The following is a 20,717-nucleotide window of genomic DNA, read 5'->3' on the forward strand; positions in this document are numbered from 1 at the left end:
TGAAGACAAAACCCGCTATGCCGTTTATTTTGATTCTATTTGTCGTATCAACAAACTGATTTTTATTTATACATGATGTAAAAATTACGCTTACCGAAGCACCCGTATCCAATAAAAATTTCAACTCACTTTTTCCGTTTTTCATACATACATAATTAAGACCATTCATACTTAAAACCTTATAATCACCTACATTCTCACTGACTCGACCGAAAAAACTGATTAGCTTGCGGGGAAGGGTTGTTTAATTCAGCATCCTGAGCGTTTTCCATAAAAAACCCTCTTCGAGATGGACTGAAAGTTTGGTTGTTGTGATTATTCCAACGCCCTCTAAAATTTCCGCGAAAATGTCCCTGGTTTCGCCCCCTAAAATTATTTTTACTATGCAAACTACTTCCTCTGATCTTATTCGATTGTGAGTTATTGAATTGTCCGGTACTGAAATTTGGTCTTCCCCTATAATTCTGCTGAAATCCTCGACTCGTACGGTTGAAATTATTAAGTTTTGAGTTCCCTCGCATGTGAAACACCTGCGAAGAAGAGGTTGCACCTCCCGTACATTCCTCATCTACAGCTCCCGTTATAGCATCTTTCAAAGCGCTATAGTTCCTAGCTTTTATGACAGTTCCCAGATCGTGACTTCGCAGTCCGTTCGCGAAAGCATGAATTGCCAGTTTTTCGTTCGCAACTTTAAGAATTTTCATTGCCTCGACATTTCCATCGGCTTGCGCTATTGTCAAATCGACCAGTAATTCCTCGATTGATTTACCAAATTCATTCACTGATTTATGTTTTTGTTTTGCGTTATGTAATTCAACTGATAAACTTGCGGCAGAATGCTTTGTCAACAAGTGTGTTTTGATGTCTTTAATTAAATCAGTATTAGACGGATATGACGACTCTAATCTCATCTTTGCACTTTGTGACAATCTAGTTTTAAGGACATAGTTTGTTAGTGTTATTTTTCCATTATCGTCTAAAAGACTATCGTATAATTCAATGGCATCTATTAACTGTTTTACAGATTCCTCCGAATTGTCGGTTATAGGCAATAAGCTTGACGCTATTCTGAGATCAAATTTTTCACCCATTATTGTAAAACTTCTAGTAATTTCTGTAATATTAGCTAATCTAGTCTCTAAGGTATTTCGAATATCGACTAATAATTTGTTTGAAGATTCAACATATAACTTAACTTTTTGAATTATATCTGCATCTTTAGGGCCCGCATTGAATTTATTTTTCACTTCATTTAACTCTGATTCAATCCTATTTAATTCTTCAAACTTGCGATTTATAGCTTTTAGATCGACTCGCCTCTCTTTGCTATCTTTATTTAAATTCCTATTAAAAACTTTGAGTTCTTCAAACGAGTATCTAAATAAGTCTATGATGCTCATTTGCTACGCTAAAGACGAAAATAAATCGATATATTGATACACAAACTTATACTAAATAAATACGACCTTAAAATGTCTTTCCATGTGTCATCCAATTTCCACTCTACTTGTTGTTGGTTTTCACTTTGGAATGCGTGAACCACCCATGAAATTCGTTTTCTTCTCACTCCTTACGCCTATACCAACTCCTGACTCCTCGTTATCTCTCTTCTTATCTTCTTTTCTAATGATTTCTGGCACCTCTTTATTAGAAATGCGCCGAGTGCCAAAATGAAACAGGCGAAAGCTACTATGCCTAGTACTTCGGAAACGGAGAACCCATTGCTAGCTGAAACTCCACCACTGTTCCCGGCTTGGCTTATGATTACTTCTTCTTTACTCTCTGTGGATCCCATGTTGGAAGATGTCAAATGCAACTCGTCTCTATTTCTCAGTATCTACCCGTTAATAACATACGTGGTAATCCTGGAATCATCCTGGCAGGATCGCCATGTAATAAACTCACTTCAGGTTCATTTATAAGGAACGGAATGAAACGACTTCGTAGAAAAACTTCCTCTATTCAGAATAACTCAAATTGATCTACCTTGTTTCAATTACATGATCCTCGTCGTAATCCTTCCCTATCTCAATGTTACATAATGTTTTAATAACATAAGATCGGCATACATCGAAAAGAGCTGTCCTGGCACGTATTAGGTGTTCTAATTAGAATATTGTTTATTTCTCAATTTGTTATTGTTCCACATTATTTGCTATACCAGTACAATATAAAATTCATATTACTAGAGTTTTATCCGGCCATCAAACCGTTATTTTTAATACCTCGGCACAATCAACATGTGATAATCTCCAAGAGGAAGATTAAACATCGTTCCTTGGTGTTTGAAACATGTGTCGATGTGTTGAAAATAACGAATGTAAAAATAAACACATTCGTTATTTTTAACACCTCGACACGTGTTTCAATCACCATGTGATCATCTCCAAGAGGAAGATTGAACATCGTTCCTTGGTGATTGAAACTTGTGTCGATTTGTTAAAAATAACGGTTTGGTGTTGGGAAAAAACTCCAGTAATATGCATTACTACACCAATGGTTCCAAACAGTGCATCACAAGTATATAAAATTAAAGTAAATTATGCTTTTGCTATGTGCATAACGTATGGAGAAATACTGTTATGGATAGTAATTAAATTTATTGGCGTGAAGTTATCCACAGATTTCTGGCCACACATGCTGACGTAGAGGAAAATAAAATCAAAATCAAACAACTTCCATAGTTTCTTGAGTAGATTAACTTGGTGATAACAGTTTTCTTGTCATCTAAACAGATTTCGAAAAAGAAATTGTTGAAACACAACACTTTTTAAATCAGTCATTTTTTAAATCACCTTGTAGAATTGGAACCAGATGATGTGCGTTCATGGAAATCACACAACTCTTATAGAATCTTGTGCAACAGTGAAAACTGTTTTCTTGTCACCCATACAGATTTCAAGAAAAAAATTGTTGCAACAATCAGACTCGTTTTTTGAGATTCCTTGTACAATTGGAATCAGAAGATATGCGTTCATGAAAATCACACTTTTAAAAAGTGAGTCTGATTGTTGTAACAATTTTTTTCTCGAAATCTGTATGAGTGACAAGAGAACGGTTTTCACTATATCGATCTACCCGAAATTATATAAGAGTTGTGTGATTTTCATGAACACACACCTTCTGATTCCAATTCTACAAGGAATCTCAAAAAATGAGTCTGAATGTTGCAACAATTTTTTTCTCGAAATCTGTATGGGTGACAAAAAAAATGTTTCACTATATCGATCTACTCAAGATTCTATAAGAGTTGTGTGATTTCCATGAACGCACATCATCTGGTTCCAATTCTACAAGGTGATTTAAAAAGTGACTGATTTAAAAAGTGTTGGGTTTCAACAATTTCTTTTTCGAAATCTGTTTAGATGACAAGAAAACTGTTATCACCAAGTTAATATACTCAAGAAACTATGGAAAGTCTAATATTTCCAATTTTATTTTTCCCTAAATCTGTGTTGTTGATGAGAAAACGATTATCAACGCGTCAATCTACTCAAGATAGGTATTTCCAGCCGCAGATATTAGTACGGGTACTAATAATTTCGTATCCCTACCACAAAATTTTATTATCCTCTACGTCAGCATGTGTGGCCAGAAATCTGTGGATAACTTCGAATTGACTGATCTGAGACAGTTAAAAAACTGGATCAAAAAGAAATATTACTGAGTATGAAAAAATGTTGAATATCCAAAATAAGTGATCAGTTCAAAAAAACGAGCAAGAAAACCACGTCAGTTTCCGTTTGAAACAGTTTATCTCGAAAACGGTTCAGAATAGAAATAGTATTATCTGAACAAAGTTAATCTAAAATTGAATGTAGAGCTCAAAAATGTTGAAATATACAGGGTGTTCCATTTAAAAAAATTGAGTTCCACTCATTTTTTCATGAGATCAAAGTATCTGCATTTTTTGAAGACCCTGTATGAGGCAAATGAAAATATGACTCGGAGTGAAGATCCTCATAGTATCACTCCACTCCATTTCAAATTTGATCGTTTTAGTGCAAGAGAGTTCAAGATTATCAGCATTTATAAAAGTTCATGTTTGGTAAAAAAAATATCGAAATTAACTTATATCTTCTAAACGGTAATAGATAGGTATAGGGAAATAGTATATGAATTTGTTGACAAAGTGATAATGAATCATAATATGATATTATATACGGGGTGTTCCATTTAAAAAGTCAAAGAAGCCTCTACTTTATAGTAGAAGCGACAACGCCGTTCGTCTGAAATATTTTAGGCGTGTATGTCATATTGACTTATGCATACTGTGGAATTTTCAGGTTGATCCGTTAAATAGTTTGCCAGAAACGGCTAATTAACGCTCATCATGAAAAGCCCTGTATATTTTAGGTGCCAGGTAATTAGCATTTCGCTGTCCGATCGTTTTCTCACATCGGGGTAGAAATACAGTAACATTTTTACGTGTGTTCTGAACATGTTCGTGAACTTGTGATATAATTTCCCCATTTTTAATTAATAATAATATTGTAATACCGAATAACCATGATTTCGGCTTTTTTATATAAGAGATCGTTACGATAATCACGTGTCTTGCCAAACATTAGTTTCATGATACATTTTTGAACTACGTACATCAATACTATTTGCAATACAATCTCTAACACCCCCACCCCAAAATTCCATATATAAGCTGTGAATGTATTAGCGAGAAATAAATTATTTTTAATTGGGTGATGTCCATAAAGTCTAAATTTCGGTAGGAAACCCCTTAATTTTTTTATGTATTTTTCGTGACACCAAGGTATTTCACCGATATTGCTGAGTGAATACCACATACATATACAACCATTTAAAGCAAAGGAGAGGTAGGTATACTCTCAACTTTTCAAATATAACGTTAGGACAGAAAATTACCAGTCCGCCCTGTTTTATTAACCCTACTGATTTCTGAATATAAATAACAAAAAATAAAGAAATCATTTTCAACGTTTGTTTATTCGTGTCATCTTGGCTTTAACAGGTTGGAGCCTGGCTTCCTTATCCTTTCGACTGGTGCTCGTCAGAGAGACAAACGGGTCAAATCATTCTCAACGTGGAGAGAGTGGTCATATAACTACCGTTTCCAAAGTTATTTCATGCAAACAAGTTTATTTTCTGTATGGGTATTTACCTAAGTACCTAGTTAGGTTAGGTTAGGTTAGATACTTGACATAACAAAATCAATGATAGACAAAAATACGCATCCTCTCCCGAAGACAGAGGTAGAAGAATGCTCATGCAACTTCTCCTTGTTGTTTGTATACTCAGATTTTAGTCTCATAGAACCCTTATATTTTCCATTCGTTCGTGCTGTCTCGCCCGTCAGCTGGAGTCCATCTGTCCATCAGGCAAAATTCAGTATCAGAAGGTTACGCTAGCCCTCTATGTTCACAAAACGAACTAACAAAAAAACTTGCAACTACACGGCCGTCCCCCTCAAGAACCGGTATCAGCCGAAAACTCACCACAAGCGAATCATCATGTATGTGGCGTCAATCTTCCCTACGTCTTCGAAACACTCCTTGCCCAATTCACGCTGAAGCCTAAGGTTTCAGTTCGCGTCTTTCAACAACAGATCTCTAGATCTTCGACATCTTTAACTTCCTGAATATAAAGTCGTCATTCCTCAGAGTTCTATATTTGGGGTTTCTATGTATTTCGGTCCGCTCCTTTTGATGTAAAAGTCTGATACTTAACAACGTTGCTTGGTTTCTTATCATTTGATGAATCCGTCAAATTATATGCTCTGTATAAGGATATTTACCTTAAGAACAGAATGACGTCACAAGATGACAAGTTACGGCGTTGCGAAAATGTGCACTATTTTGAACTTTCAATTTTTTTTGTTTTGTTGCTATTAATCTTACACCTTACTTACTATTAAGTTATTTAGTGAAAAAAAGTCTCAACTTTTTTGAGAGTTTTTCGACAATGCTATAAGCATATTGAATATACGCAGGTCTTATCAATAGAAATGATTAGTTCTGAAAAGAAAAGAAAGACTGACAGTTTTCGAGTATTTTCGATTCGGCAACGTCTGAAATTTTACTATCAGTTGAGCAACTTACAAAATGAAATTTCACTAGTTCCAGTGCTATTGAACGCATTTCATTGGGAATTTTAAAGTTGTTATATTGGTATATGATGGAATCGGCCGATACTTGATGACAATCCATAACTATCGTATTCTAAAACACTTTATTGTGAGATTTTCACTAGATTGTTTTACAAAAATGCAACACGTGTTTCGCTATACAATGGCTTCCTCTGGCGTGTCTTCTAATAACACGCTAAGACACGCCAGAGAAAGCCATTGTATGGCGAAACACGTGTTGCGTTTTTGTAAAACAATCTAGTGAAAATCTCACAATAAAGTGTTTTAGAATACGATTGCTATATTGGATATACAAAATTACCAAAAATGACGTCATTCTCTTCTTAACGTGAATATCGTATAACATCATGGTATATTTGAAGTATATCTATATGGTTTCTCTGAGTTAATATTTGAAATTCAATAAATTTTTATTTTTCCAATGAGCCTTTTTCCTGAGAATACTACAGCAAACGTGTCACGAGAGGCAGCACTAGTAGTAGGGACAAACAATAAACTATTCACATGTAAAACAGTGTTATTTACGTAATATTAATTTATTATTTAAAAATATAAATCTGATATAAAAAATTATTTTGTGCTAGTACAATGCCAACAAAGCATTGCTGTTTTGCGAATTGTACGTCGGATAATCGATTTCCGGAAGAAAACGTGTTATTTATACCATTTATAAAACCTCATAATAATGAGGTTAGCTGTAAGAATTGGATACATTCTAAGAAAACATTTAATGTTTTCTTAGAATGTTGTTATTTTAGATATGAAACGGAACTGACCGATCCGCAACCATCCACCTCAAAAGAAACCATACCCCCAGGCCCTACGTCTGCAGAAATTGTTGCTGAAAATTATTTTCTCTAGCAAGATCTGCAGCAAGCATCAGATAAACTGACCCATTTATCAGAACATTTTTCTTTTGAAAACATAAGGGGCAACAACAAATTGATACTATTGTATACAGGCATACCTACAAAAAATATATTTATGTCCCTCTTCAATTTATTAAAAAACATAGATATAAATTGGTTTTATAGTTGGAAAGTACAAAAATTGAACAAAGTGGATCAGTTATTGATGACTTTGATGAAAGTAAGAAAAAATTTTCCCCATGAGGATTTAGACGTTCGATTTAATGTGTCACGGTCATCAGTATCGAATGTGGTAACAACATGGCTTCATGTGTTACATGAAATTATTTTCAAACAAATAATGTCAAAAATTCCACCGAGAAGAAAAAATAAACTTTGTTTGCCAAATTGTTTCAGCAGTTTCACGAACTGTAGAATCATTTTAGATTGTACCGAAGTGTGTACATGTGTTTCTCGATCTAGCATGAAGGTTCAGAAACTAACATTCAGTTCATACAAGGATAGAAACACATGCAAGGGTTTGATAGGTGTAGCTCCAAATGGAGTAGTTAATTATGTGTCATGCTTATATCCAGGATCAACATCAGATAAGAAGATAGTGAAAGATTGTGGAATTTTAGATCAATTTGAAGCAGGCGATTTAGTGTCGGCAGACAAAGGTTTTTTGACATTATGCCTGCAGGAGTTCATATTAATATTCCTCCATTTTTAACGACATCCCAGTTTACCACAGAACAAGTGAGACAAACAATCTATTGCAAGAGCGAGAATACATGTGGAAAAGAGCTATTCAAAGAATGAAAATATATAATATTTTAAACTTTATTCCCATTTCACTATTACCGCATGCTGATGCTGTTTTTCAGGTTATAGGTGCTTTGACCAATTTACAATATCCTTTAATCAAGGAGGTAGAACAGTATTTTACTGAGAGTGAGACAAAATTTTAGTTTCATGTATTATTACCTAATTATAAGTATCTATCAATTATGAATAATATTTAGATTTTTTTCAATCTTTTGTTCTAAAGTCAACATAAAATAATGCAATATACTGAATTATTAGTATGCTTTCGTATAATATACAATTATTTTACCTATAGAAAATGATGTATACATATACAAAATATATGAAAAAAAAACAAACTGATTACAAAATATAAACATTTTATTCCAAATAAATTAGAAATGTGTTCGGTTGAAGCAAATGAATTTAACTCTAAAATTCAGAATAAGAAATGGAATATCTAAATTAGATTTGAGATCATTCAATATTTGAATATACTTACAACCAAAATAAATAAGGAAAGACATTTCTAATATTTATAGAACATTTGTAAAAAAGGGGAGAGGGGGTATGTTGAAATGAGTTTTTATAGTTCACCAGCAATGGTCTGTCTACAAATGGTAATCCTCAAAAGTCTTTTGGGGGCTTGTGCTAGCAAAGAATCAACAAAGTTTCATTTTTCAACCTTCTGAGCAACTGACACACTCTGAACGTGTCTTACAAGTCATGCATTGGGTCTCAGATTTGAATATAGACAAAATAATGATATAATGGAATATATTTGGATATAAAAATTAATAAAATTCTGATTCAGAAACTATACTTGAGCATTTAAACTCATTCAAATTATTTGACACTATCAATTACTGTTCAGAAACTATACTTGAGCATTTAAAATTATTCAAATTCAATTACTGTTCAGAAATATACTTACTCTTTTTCACTGATAAATCAGAGGATGTATCTCTTTTCTCTTCATTTTCACTGAAATCATTCATGCAAGAACTGGAATCAAGAGGTTTCTCCTCACTAGTTGGTATATAATTTGGGTCACATATATCATCATCATCGCTGAATGGTTCAGACTCTGTTGAAGTAAATGATTGCGAGTCTAAAAATATAAAAACATGATTTGATTATCCTCATGGAAAAGTATTTTCAGTTCATAATCTGAGTATTTCATATATGTTGATAAGATGTTTAATCATAATTTGTGAACACCTATTGAGTTCAAAACTTTGTACCTTCATTGGTGATTGGTTTTGGTGTGGCTTTATTTTTCTTTGCATTGCAAAACTTTTCGATTAAATCCTTGTCCAAGATATTTTTCTGGGGTTCCCAAGTATTGAACTTTTTTGAGAATCCTTTCCATTGAATTAGATATTCATAAGAACCCTACAAATACGAAAAATACATAATTAGCTACAGAAATCCAGCCTTCCCCTTTCTTCTGAGAATTTACAAAATATATAGCTTACCTTACGAATCCTTTTTCCCAAAATATTTTCTACAGTGAAAATATTTTTTTAGAAGTTGAAGACATCACAATTATAGTTAATACCAAATCGATGAAAATAGATTTCAAATTCAGATTGCAAAATGCTAATTTATTTAATGCTGCACGGTGTCTAAAAGTGTCTACACATGCAAAAAAAACCGCGAACTAGCCTTCACGACACTTCTTCTTCTTTTCTTCGTGTGAAAGCCGAAACTACCAGGACTACCCGAACAAAAAATTCAGCTCGTTCAGTGGCCCAATTCTCGATATCTAGTGAGTAATATCACAGGGTTTTAAATACTCACATAAATACCCACATGATAATACTAAATGATATCCTCGAGTGCGAATGGACTAGATATTCCATTCCTATAATAAAATAATATTTATGTATGTCTTATAGTAGATACCTGAATATTGATAATCTACCAGTAAATACTGGGAATCTTGGGAATTTTTTTATTTTTATGTTGAATATGTTGAGGCAAGAAAAACGGAAGGAAGTTATTTTTGAAATTAGAGTCTTCCTTTGTTATTGTATTGTATTCCTTGGCAGATTCGGTCGATATAGAAATACAATATAAAATAATAAAAAAATAGGTGGTGTTTTAGCAGACTGTATATAATAAGGTTACTGATACTTTATATATTAGAAATACTTTCACTGTATTGTACTTTTTCATGACATACCTTGATGAGTTGAGCATATAGATGCGCCGGCAGTTTTTAGACACACGCACCCCCGTTACTCGAAGGTATTCGTGTCAATATAAATACATAGATTGTGATACAAAATAAATGAGTTTAAATGAGAAAGGAACAAAATATTCATCTTGATGATACAATAACGACTTACGTTTTGGTATTGGAAGGATAAATGGAGAAAGGTAAGGTTATGTTTATCAAGTTATTGTAAATATCAGGTAAACTTCTCGTGTCACATCGATTGTTAACAGAATGACGATCTTTTTTTATATAAGACATTTTTTTGTGATGATCTTAATATTTCGAAAATCAAAGTGATGGGCATTTTCAAGCGAATGTTTGGCTGAAGCAGAAGCATCAGGTTTCTTATTTTTTACACTATTACTATTCTTGTGTTTGAGCAAACGGGCTTTTAAATAGTTTTTTGTTTGTATGCCCATATACTTATCGGATTTTCCGATATGGGCAAGGGGTTTGAGATGCAGGAGGGGTACTGTCATGTCGATTCATTGTGGTTCCACAACTGCCAAAAGGTATTTGCTCGCAGTATGTGTGAAAATAAAACACAACTTATATCGACAGGACATAAACTTGAATAGTTTAATATTTTGAATTTACTGACCCCTTACATGATGAAATTTCTTCTTCAGTTGAACTGAACTACTTTGAGTGAACATATAGTTGATTTAACTATTATATACCTTAACTAGTACCTAATCTGTGAACAAAATTTCCAAAACGCATTATTCTGGGTCGTTTGTCTGCTTCAACCAATGAGAAATTTGTCCTGAGAAAAATTGACTTTCTGATCAAGAAAAATATTTCAGTTTTTTAGCGCTCAGCAGTGACACTTCTGATTGTTTTCTCTTCTGTGACATTGGTATCTTCGCACTCGAGCATTTCCGATATAGGAAAGTTGAATTTGCAAGAATATGGGAATGACAGGCTGTCATTTGTTTCTCATTCATAGCCGGTTTTGATTGGCGTTTGGTATTGTCAGCGGTTGGCATGAAATTGCCAGCTATTTTCAAAGTGGGTGTGTCTTTATTTCGAACAAATCATACGCATAAAAACTTCGCACAATACTTCAACAAAAAAGCTAATTAAAATTATTCGTCAAAATTTAGCAGTATGAATGAATCATTTACGGTGTTTCAGCGATTACAGCTATTGGAGTGAGTCATGGCCGGTGGGAGAAATCGTATCTGCGTAAAGTTTGGGTCGGTGTATGACAAAGAAAGTATTAAATTCATCACTAACTGAATACGGACCTAAATTTGGATGTTTACGGCTGGAATTATCTAACAAACTGATAAACAATATCTACACATCTACTGCACATCTTGAGGTAGGGGCTTCTCACCGGCCATGATTCAGTCCGGCAGCTGTAAACGATCTGTCCATCCACCATATTTGAAACGCGTTTTAGTAGACGTAAGCTATAATTATAATTATTGTGTTGATGAGTACAGCTAGTATCTTAAATATGATTAGAGAAAAAAAGAACGTATCTCCAATTTTTCAGATACGCAATTGGTTTACAAGTTGATGACATTTTCAGGTCAACGGCAATCGAGAACACATCTTGAGTATGTTCTAATTGGAGATGAATTGTAGCATCTCGCTTCAGTTGCAACATAGCTCTCGTGTTATGGAATGGAAACTTTTCATTACTGTACCACAAGTATAATGCTAAAAGAAGCTAGATGCTAGAAGAAGTCCGAGTATCTCACTTTTTGGTAATAAGTCTCGGCGCTTGTTCGAATCGTATCAAATAGTTTTTGGATGGGTCGTGAATAGTCTCGATAATTGGTAACGTTCTCATGTCTAAAATTTTTCATATAATTTACCGCTCTTGGCCTACCAGACTGACGACGTTTCGACCAATTTTGCAGTTGTACTTGTAAGAAAACATCATTTTTGAATTATTTGAGAAAATCCAGCTGCGTACATGTAAGTTCCAATGTTGTCGCATCTTTTTAGAACCGGCTGCGTTGGACAAGTAAACCAATTCTTTTAATTCACTTGAAACTCTCCGACAAGCTTTTTGACTTTTGTTCGATTTTATACGTTTTATATTATTTATACAGTTGGCAAAAATATTGCATTTTTATCCAGTTCTGATCTATGTTTGAAGTTGCAAGTCCCTTCAGTTCATCGGTAACTTATTTTCAAATCGATTGCAAACTCTGAACCAAACAGACAAGGAGCGAGTAAAAACGTGTAACAATATGAATAAAAAATTCAAAACGTTTCGTATTTAACATTACTACAAAATACCCATTTAATTTCGCATGAAATTTGTTTTACTGCCGAGCAGTTTATATCCATTATTCATTTGTTGGGCAGTGTATGAAATGTCAAACGCCAATAAAGCCCAACGTTGCAGGAATTTATGGATGCGCAGTAGTTCTAAAAAAACTGTGAGATAGAAATAAGAAAGAGTCTTTAACTTTCTACTGTGATCAAAGGTCCCGACAAAAGTGAAACTACTGGTTAGCGTTATACTTGTGTGACTGTAACTGTTTTGTTACACATTACTCTATTTTCCACCATTTTCTGTTAATATTTTTTCAACTATTGTACCTGTTGAACAACGTTAACTCGAGAATTCCGACTTTTAACTAGGAATAATGTGAATCGTGAATAACGTCAGGTTAGATTGAAATCTCAGGTTGGGTTATATGGAAAAAGTCTAACAGGTGGTTCATATAGGGAAAACATTTTTATTTTACTTCAAGCAATCATACAGCTGAATTTTAATGGTGGTGTATCTAGAAAAATGCGAATATTAAAAAAAATAACATGGGCATAAAAATAGTTGAGAAGGAAAGAAATAGTATGTTTATTACGGTAGATGAAATGGGGTTGATTTTAGGGGTGGAAAATGGTTTTTCATAACTTTAATCGAAATTAGCCCTCCACTTTTTTTCAATTTGTAGGCAAAATTAATGAACACGTAAATGTTCATATATATATATATATATATATATATATATATATATATATATATATATATATATATATATATATATATATATATATATATTGGATATATATATATATATATATATATATATATATATTGGAGTGTTGTGTCCATTAATTGTATCATTTTCGATTACACAACACAACAAAAAAATATTTTTTGAATGTTTCCTACACTAAATTAGTCCATTTATACTAATTTTGGGGTGATAAAAACGAAAATAATAATGAAAAATTTTTATTAGCTCTGGTTTTTGAGATACACAGTACTTAATCTTAAAGAGTTGTTATACTATACGTGAAAAGTGAAAGTACATAAAACAATATTGTTATGTTTCTTTTAGAATATTTTAAGTACAAAATAAATAAAAAAAAAACATTATTCTTAGTGTTTTGACAAATAAAAGAAGTTTGTACCACCAAATTTCAATTAAGTCCATCCGATTCATTGTAAGATCGCTGTCGTTTAGCTTGTCTTTTATAAAACACTTCTGGAGCATCCCTACACACAGACCAGCAGTAGTCTGCAAGCATTGCTTCATTCCAACGGCCCTGATATTTCTGTTCCATTAAAGCAATGTCTTGATGGAATCTTTCTCCATGTTCGTCACTCACAGCTCCACAGTTTTGTGGGAAGAAATTAAGATGAGAGTGAAGAAAATGAATTTTTAAGGACATGTTGCATCCAAGTTGGTGGTAAGCTTGAAGAAGCTCTTTAACCAATGCTGTGAAGTTATCATCTCTTTTGTTACCTAAAAACCCATGTACAACCCCCTTAAAGGCTTCCCAGGCTCTTTTTTCATTTCCTGTTAAAATCATGTCAAAAGCAGGATCATTTACGATTTCACGGATTTGAGGCCCAATAAAGATGCCTTCCTTGACTTTAGCATCACTCAACCTGGGAAACTTTGCTCTCAAGTACTTAAAAGCTTGTCCTTCCTGGTCCATGGCTTTCACAAAGCTTTTCATTAGTCCCAACTTAATATGTAATGGGGGAAGGAGAACATCCTTAGGATCTACAAGAGGCTCGTAAACTACATTTTTCTCATTAGGGTTTAGGTCTCGTGTAGGCCAGTTCATTTTTTTATAGTGAGATTTTCTATCCCGACTGACCCACAGACACAAAAAACAACAGTACTTGGTGAACCCTAATTGCATTCCTAGGAGTATAGCAATGACTTTCAGATCACCACAGATGTGCCACTTGTGTTGTTCATATTTGATTGATTGGAGAAGTGTTTTCATATTTATATACGTTTCCTTCATGTGAACTGCATGACCTATAGGAATAGAGGGTAGCTGATTTCCATTATGCAGAAGTACAGCTTTTAAGCTTAGTTTTGAAGAGTCTATAAACAGTCTCCATTCAGATGAAGTGTGATCCAAATTCAAGCAGTCCATCAAACCATTAACATCAGAACAAACTACGAGGTTTTCTTTTTTTTCAAAAAAAGGAAGCAAATCTTTTTGACGCTGTCTGTACTGAGATATTTTCACATCATGTTTTAGAAGATTCCACTGTTGTAGTCTTGACCCTAACAGCTCAGCCTTTTCCTTAGACAAGCGAAGATCTCTTATAAGGTCACTCAACTCTGCTTGACTAATTCTGTGCGGATCACTAGACCTATCGCTTACCTCAAAATCAGGGTCATAGGATGTAGAAGAATGGGTTGCTCCTTCTAAACAGTCTTCATCACCTTCCTCTAAAATTTCATAGTTTTGGGGTGGAAAAGGGACTGGCAAATTGTCTGAGTGTGGTACAGGCCGAAGAGCAGATGGGATATTAGGGTATTTAACCGTTCCTCTTTTCTTCATAGATAAACCTTGCTTAATGGGAGGAGTTAAGCAGAAATAACAGTCGTCTGTATGATTGGTAGGCTCACGCCAAACCATAGGTACTGCAAAAGCCATTGCCCGGTTTTTATTTTTCAGCCACTCTCGCAATATGACGGAACAAGAATTACAACATATATGAGGAGCCCACGATTTATCTTGGTCCCCAACTTTCACACCAAAATAATGTTCATAGGCTGTCTTAACGATAGGTGTCATTTTACGTTTCTGAGCCTTAAATGTTATTTCACCACATACATAGCAAAAGCTATCGACAGAATTCACACACTTTCGAGGCATTTCAGATCAGCACTTAAATTAATTTAAAAATCAACTTCACACGATAATTTCAATAGCAACCACGTGCGTACAATTGACAAACTCACATAGGTTATGTTTACTACTTAAGAACAGCTGATGAGAGGGGTGTTATGTAAACAAACATGTGTACCAACTGTTGGTGATGAAATATTTCATTTGTTGAAAACTCAATATACATATATATAATATATCTTGAAAACAAGAGCTAATATATAATTTTTATGGTCACTTTCGGTTTTAACACGTGGAAATACATTAAAATCATCTAATTTCAACCCCGAAACAAAAACTTTGTTGTGTTGTGTTATTATATCATACCCACTCGATAAAATATCTCTTTGTATATATATATATATATATATATATATATATATATATATATATATATATATATATATATATATATATATATATATATATATATATGTGTGTGTGTTGAAACTAAATTGATTCGAAATATTCATTATAATTTTAATCATTTTCAATTTCGAAAATGGAACATATTTTGGACGCTATATAGCGTATATATATATATATATATATATATATATATATATATATATATATATATATATATATATATATATTTTTGGATGATGCAACTAATTTTTCCTTTATTTTCAGTATTTTACTATTAATGTAAGTTACAAAAAGGATTTGAAGCTCTATAACTTCTATTTGATTATCTGCGAGAGCTTTCGACAGATGGTCGTGCTGTCATCCTCTAGGCACTACTCTATCTGAACGTGTCATCCTGTTGGGTGTCCTTTTATACGATCCGAACGCCTCAATACAGGTACTGCAGGTAAATTTGCCTGTATATTTGGATTAAATCAGGTACTATTTTTTGTGTTGAATCTTCTCTAGGTTTATTGTTTCTAGGAGTGTGTATTGATTTGTTTAATATATTGAATGTTAGGTCTTCTTGTGTTTTGATTTGTACTTGTTCCTCGATAAGTGTTTGAGGCGTTCGGACTGTTCGGACCGGACACCCAACAGGATGACACGTTCAGATAGAGTAGTGCCTAGAGGATGCAAAAAATACTTGACGTGATTCTATGGATTGGCATACTTTTTTCAATTTATGAAACGACTGAAACTAATCAAACATAATATTATGTGAAACCTTCCAGAATTCAACAGTGAAAACGGTGCCCATATACAGTTAGCGATCAGTTACACTTTTTTTAAAATATGTAAATAATGTAAATATTGTTAAAGGTGACGCCAAAAAGTCCCTAAAGCCAAACATTGTGTTGGTCACAATGTCTCTTGACATAAGTCAGTCATAGTTTTAAGTTCTATATTAAAAGTTCTCTAGTTAAAGAAAAACTGTCTTTTAGAGTATGTAAGGTTATGTTATATATATATATATATATATATGTATTTGAGTATGGTGAATAAAAACACAAAAAAGGGTAAAGCTAAAGTTTAATTTTGGATCATCCACCTAAAATATTAAAAGGTTATGGGCCCAGGATACTGGTAAATAAAGGAGATATAATAAGGAAATAATAGTTTTGGACAAACGGGAATAAAAGTTCAATAAGTCGTAAGTGAAAATGGCACATGTAAGAAGTTTCCACATTGGGTCATTAAATGGAAGTAATTACTATAATTGGAAGTTTCGATTAGAAAGAATACTAGATGAAAACAGAGTATTGGATGTGGTCCAGGCTGAAATAGTTATCGAGGGAACAGCACAAGAAAGAGAAGCATTACTAAAAAAGGATTCAAAAGCAAAGTCACTAATAATACAGAGTGTGGATGATTCACAGCTAGAAAATTTAAGGGAAAAGAATACAGCACATAAAATGTGGGCAACATTAGAAGAGATATATGAGAAGAAAGGAATTCAAGGACAACTATTTTTGAAAAAGAAATTACTATCTATGAAAATGAAAGAAGGTGAATCTCTAGATAATTTCCTTGCAGAGTTCGAAGAGGTACTGAGAAAAATAAAGGCTAGTGGGCTAAAACTAGAAGAACAAGACATAATATGTAATTTATTAATAGCGTTACCAAAGTCCTATGAAACAGTTGTGACAATAATTGAAAATTCTGATACATTAACTTACGATAAAGTAAAAGCAAAACTAAAGGGTGAGGCAGAAAAGAGGCAAATGATGACAGAAAAATACAAAGACAGTGGAAGTACAGATCAAGTAGCTTTTATGACAGAGGGATGTTTTAGATGTGGTAAAATAGGACACTTCAAACGAGATTGCAGAGTAAGAACTACAAACAGAGGAAATACAAGCTATAGAGGAGGAAATACAAGCTATAGAGGAGGAAATACAAGTTATAGAGGTACTACAAACTATAGAAGAAATTATGGAAGAGGGCATTTTCGAGGCCAGATGAGAGGTAGATATCAAAATGGATATCAAAACACAGGTATGGGTTTTCAACACAACACAAATTATGTGCAAAATGAAAATAATCAAAACCAAGATGAACCTTCTAATTTTGAAAATAAAAATGAACTCAGAATTTGTTTTAATAATGAAATAAATGCAATGCAAAATGTTTTAAGTAAAAATGAAATAACATTTTATATAGATTCTGGATGTACAGATCACTTAGTGAATGAAAAGACAATTTTTTCTCAATTAGTTACCTTAGATCACCCTATACAGATAGCAGTTGCAAAACAAAATAATTATTTAGCTGCAGTTGCAGTAGGGAATATAGTAGGTTTTAGTAATGTAAACAGAAAAAATTTCAACAAATATCAACAAGCTGATATTTTAACAAAAGGTTTAAGTTATGATTTGTTTAAAAATTTTAAGTTCCTCATTGGCATTAGGGATTTTAGCGAGGGGGGGTGTTAAAGGTGACGCCAAAAAGTCCCTAAAGCCAAACATTGTGTTGGTCACAATGTCTCTTGACATAAGTCAGTCATAGTTTTAAGTTCTATATTAAAAGTTCTCTAGTTAAAGAAAAACTGTATTTTAGAGTATGTAAGGTTATGTTATATATATATATATATATATATATATATATATGTATTTGAGTATGGTGAATAAAAACACAAAAAAAGGTAAAGCTAAAGTTTAATTTTGGATCATCCACCTAAAATATTAAAAAATATTATATGATGATTATTATCATTAAACAGGCAAAACAAAAAAGGGAAGCCATCGCGATGTCAATCGCAGACTCACAGGTTACAAACTCGCAACACTGAGCTGTAAAATTTATTTTATCGTGAAATGTAATAAAATTGATAGAGGGAATCAATCAATTGAAGAGGAAATCAATGTGAAAAATATGAAAATTGTAATGGGGAACTTCATACACGTGTAGAAAAGGCAAAAAAAATCATGCAAATTTCCTATGTTCATTTTTTATGTATGTAAAATGTCTGATGATTTTTGAAATAAGTTATATATTCAACATAGGAAATTCTTTTTCGTTGAATACTTTTATTGAAAATGTATTATTTCAATATGACAACAGGTATGAAGTTTGTTGAAGGCATATTATGAAAATTCATTTTTACAGAGCACCGATGAAAAATTTTATTAAACTCAAAACGATAGCAAAAAGTTATTGTTTTTCTATACCCCAACCAATCATTTTGGAAAGAAATAATGAAACTCTTCAAAATGTGCTGAGCAAATGTTCAATAATTCTAGTGGGAGCCATTGTTTCTGAAGCCGATGCGACTCGTGCGAAAACTGGTAAATATAATTATGCAAAATAAGTTAATAACATCCATTTTAGTTCATATTCAACAGGTATTCATACAGTTCTTCTTGTCAGTCAAGAACATATACTCAATAAATAAAACAACGATACAGAAATAGATTTCAGACAAAACACAAAAAATTATTCAGTAAATTATCACAAGAAAAATGGAAAAAAAAATGTTCACATTTAGAAATTTTAAAAAACGACTAGTGTTATTTTATAAAAATAATATAATATAAAATGCTATAATCATCTTGTTTCTTATGTATTATACGAGCATTTTCTTCATTACTTCACTGAAATTATGTATAAAAAATTAAATTATTTGTAAGGTTCTCATAAACGCCAAAACGCTCCACATAATCCATTCCATTTGAGTTTACGATAGTAACGCTCGCACGCAAGTAGAACGGAAAAAACTGCGGTCGTAGGCGTGGTCGTTGTGAACGCTTAGTGAAACGCACACACAGTATTCTCTAAAGAATTAATGTTGTTGCACAAGTTCTTGAGTTCTCTAGTATTCCCAGATTAAGTTGATCACATTATATTTCTTCGTTCATACTTGTACGCTGTGCTTGTACAGCACATTTTCATGCAAATAGTTTGTTATCTGACGTCAGTTGTCATTTCTTTTCAGTAGCAGAAACTCACAATTCAAAAGATGTCTTGGGTTTTTCTTACGATGAACGACAAATATTGAATTAATACGGATCAAAAGCAAAAATGAATCAGCATGTCCACTTTAGAGTTATAGCCAGATTATCGGCAAGAGAACACCACTCTCGAAAATTTGTTATACTGAACGATTATACTAGTCTCGGCCCTACCAATAACAACGATTCGTCAAATGCAGAAGGAATTGCTCAGTCAACAGTTCCGATAATAATTAGTTCTAAAGTAATTGAATGGAACGCCATATTTTATGTTTTTTCAAACTTTGTTAAGAGGAAGTACAGCGTTTTAATACCTTACATGAAGACCATCCATTATTGCTATTGTGAGATAGATAATTACATTTGTTAGGGACGTGTCACCTCATTTTCCTGATAAAGTTTTATGGTAGTCTTTCTGTATTCCATGATTAATCAAAATTTCACGAAAATTGAACCCTCTTTTACTTTTTATGGAAACTTTCGATAGTTTCCAAACATGATGTATTTGATTTTGTATAGGCATCCATATTGAAAACCAATTCAAGTGAAATATGACATGTATATGTTCTGTGATTCCATCAGTTTCGCAATGAAGTTCAAATATTTTAACTTCTTTGCGGCATTTGTAGCAGGTATTTCATTCGCAAACATTTTGCATAATTTGAACAAATATAGTTGCAGCTGCCCCTTACAAATGACTGCGACTAGGACAAAACCGCAGAAGCGCTACGTTGAATACCTACATCGTAAGATCACTTTTTGAATCAACCAGACGGTATATTGTTATATCAGATGTTATCTCAAATTCAAACAAATGAATTGAACATTTGCTCCACACATTTTGATGAGCTTTATTATTTCTTTCCAAAATGGTGGTTGGGTAACAGGATTGATTATTCGTAGAAAAACAATTGTTTCTTGCAAACATTTCGAATTCAATCAAATTCTTTTCTGGTGCTCTGTGAAAATTAATTTTCATAACATGCCTTCAGCAAACTTCATAACTGTTGTCATAATCAAATAATAAATTTTCAGTAAAAGTATTCACCGAAAGAGTTCCCTATGTTGAATATATAACTTATTTCAAAAGTCATCAGACATTTTAAATACATAAAAAAAGTAACAACACTGCAGTAACAAAATATTCGACACTAACACTACACAAAAGGCTCCACCTACGATTTTCATAAAGTAGTGTCTTTTTTTATTGACGTGGGAATGACAGAAAAAAATAGTATTGGTATTTT

The 20,717-nt window shown here is 33.0% G+C and overlaps 1 long non-coding RNA gene across 1 annotated transcript; it reads right to left on the reverse strand.

Annotated features, from left to right (window-relative positions):
* Positions 1-8,205: 8,205 nt before the first annotated feature.
* On the reverse strand, positions 8,206-9,370 carry LOC141483665 (uncharacterized). The gene is made up of 3 exons (XR_012466215.1): positions 9,255-9,370; positions 9,021-9,171; positions 8,206-8,887 (listed from the first exon to the last, which is right to left on the reverse strand). It is a non-coding gene; the product is annotated as an uncharacterized lncRNA (long non-coding RNA).
* Between the last annotated feature and the right edge of the window lie 11,347 nt (positions 9,371-20,717).

The sequence above is a fragment of the Leptinotarsa decemlineata genome, unplaced genomic scaffold (genome assembly GCF_025532065.1).
Source record: "Leptinotarsa decemlineata unplaced genomic scaffold, Ldec_3_MD MMD2_P_RNA_scaffold_14, whole genome shotgun sequence".
Taxonomy (NCBI): Eukaryota; Metazoa; Arthropoda; class Insecta; order Coleoptera; family Chrysomelidae; genus Leptinotarsa; species Leptinotarsa decemlineata.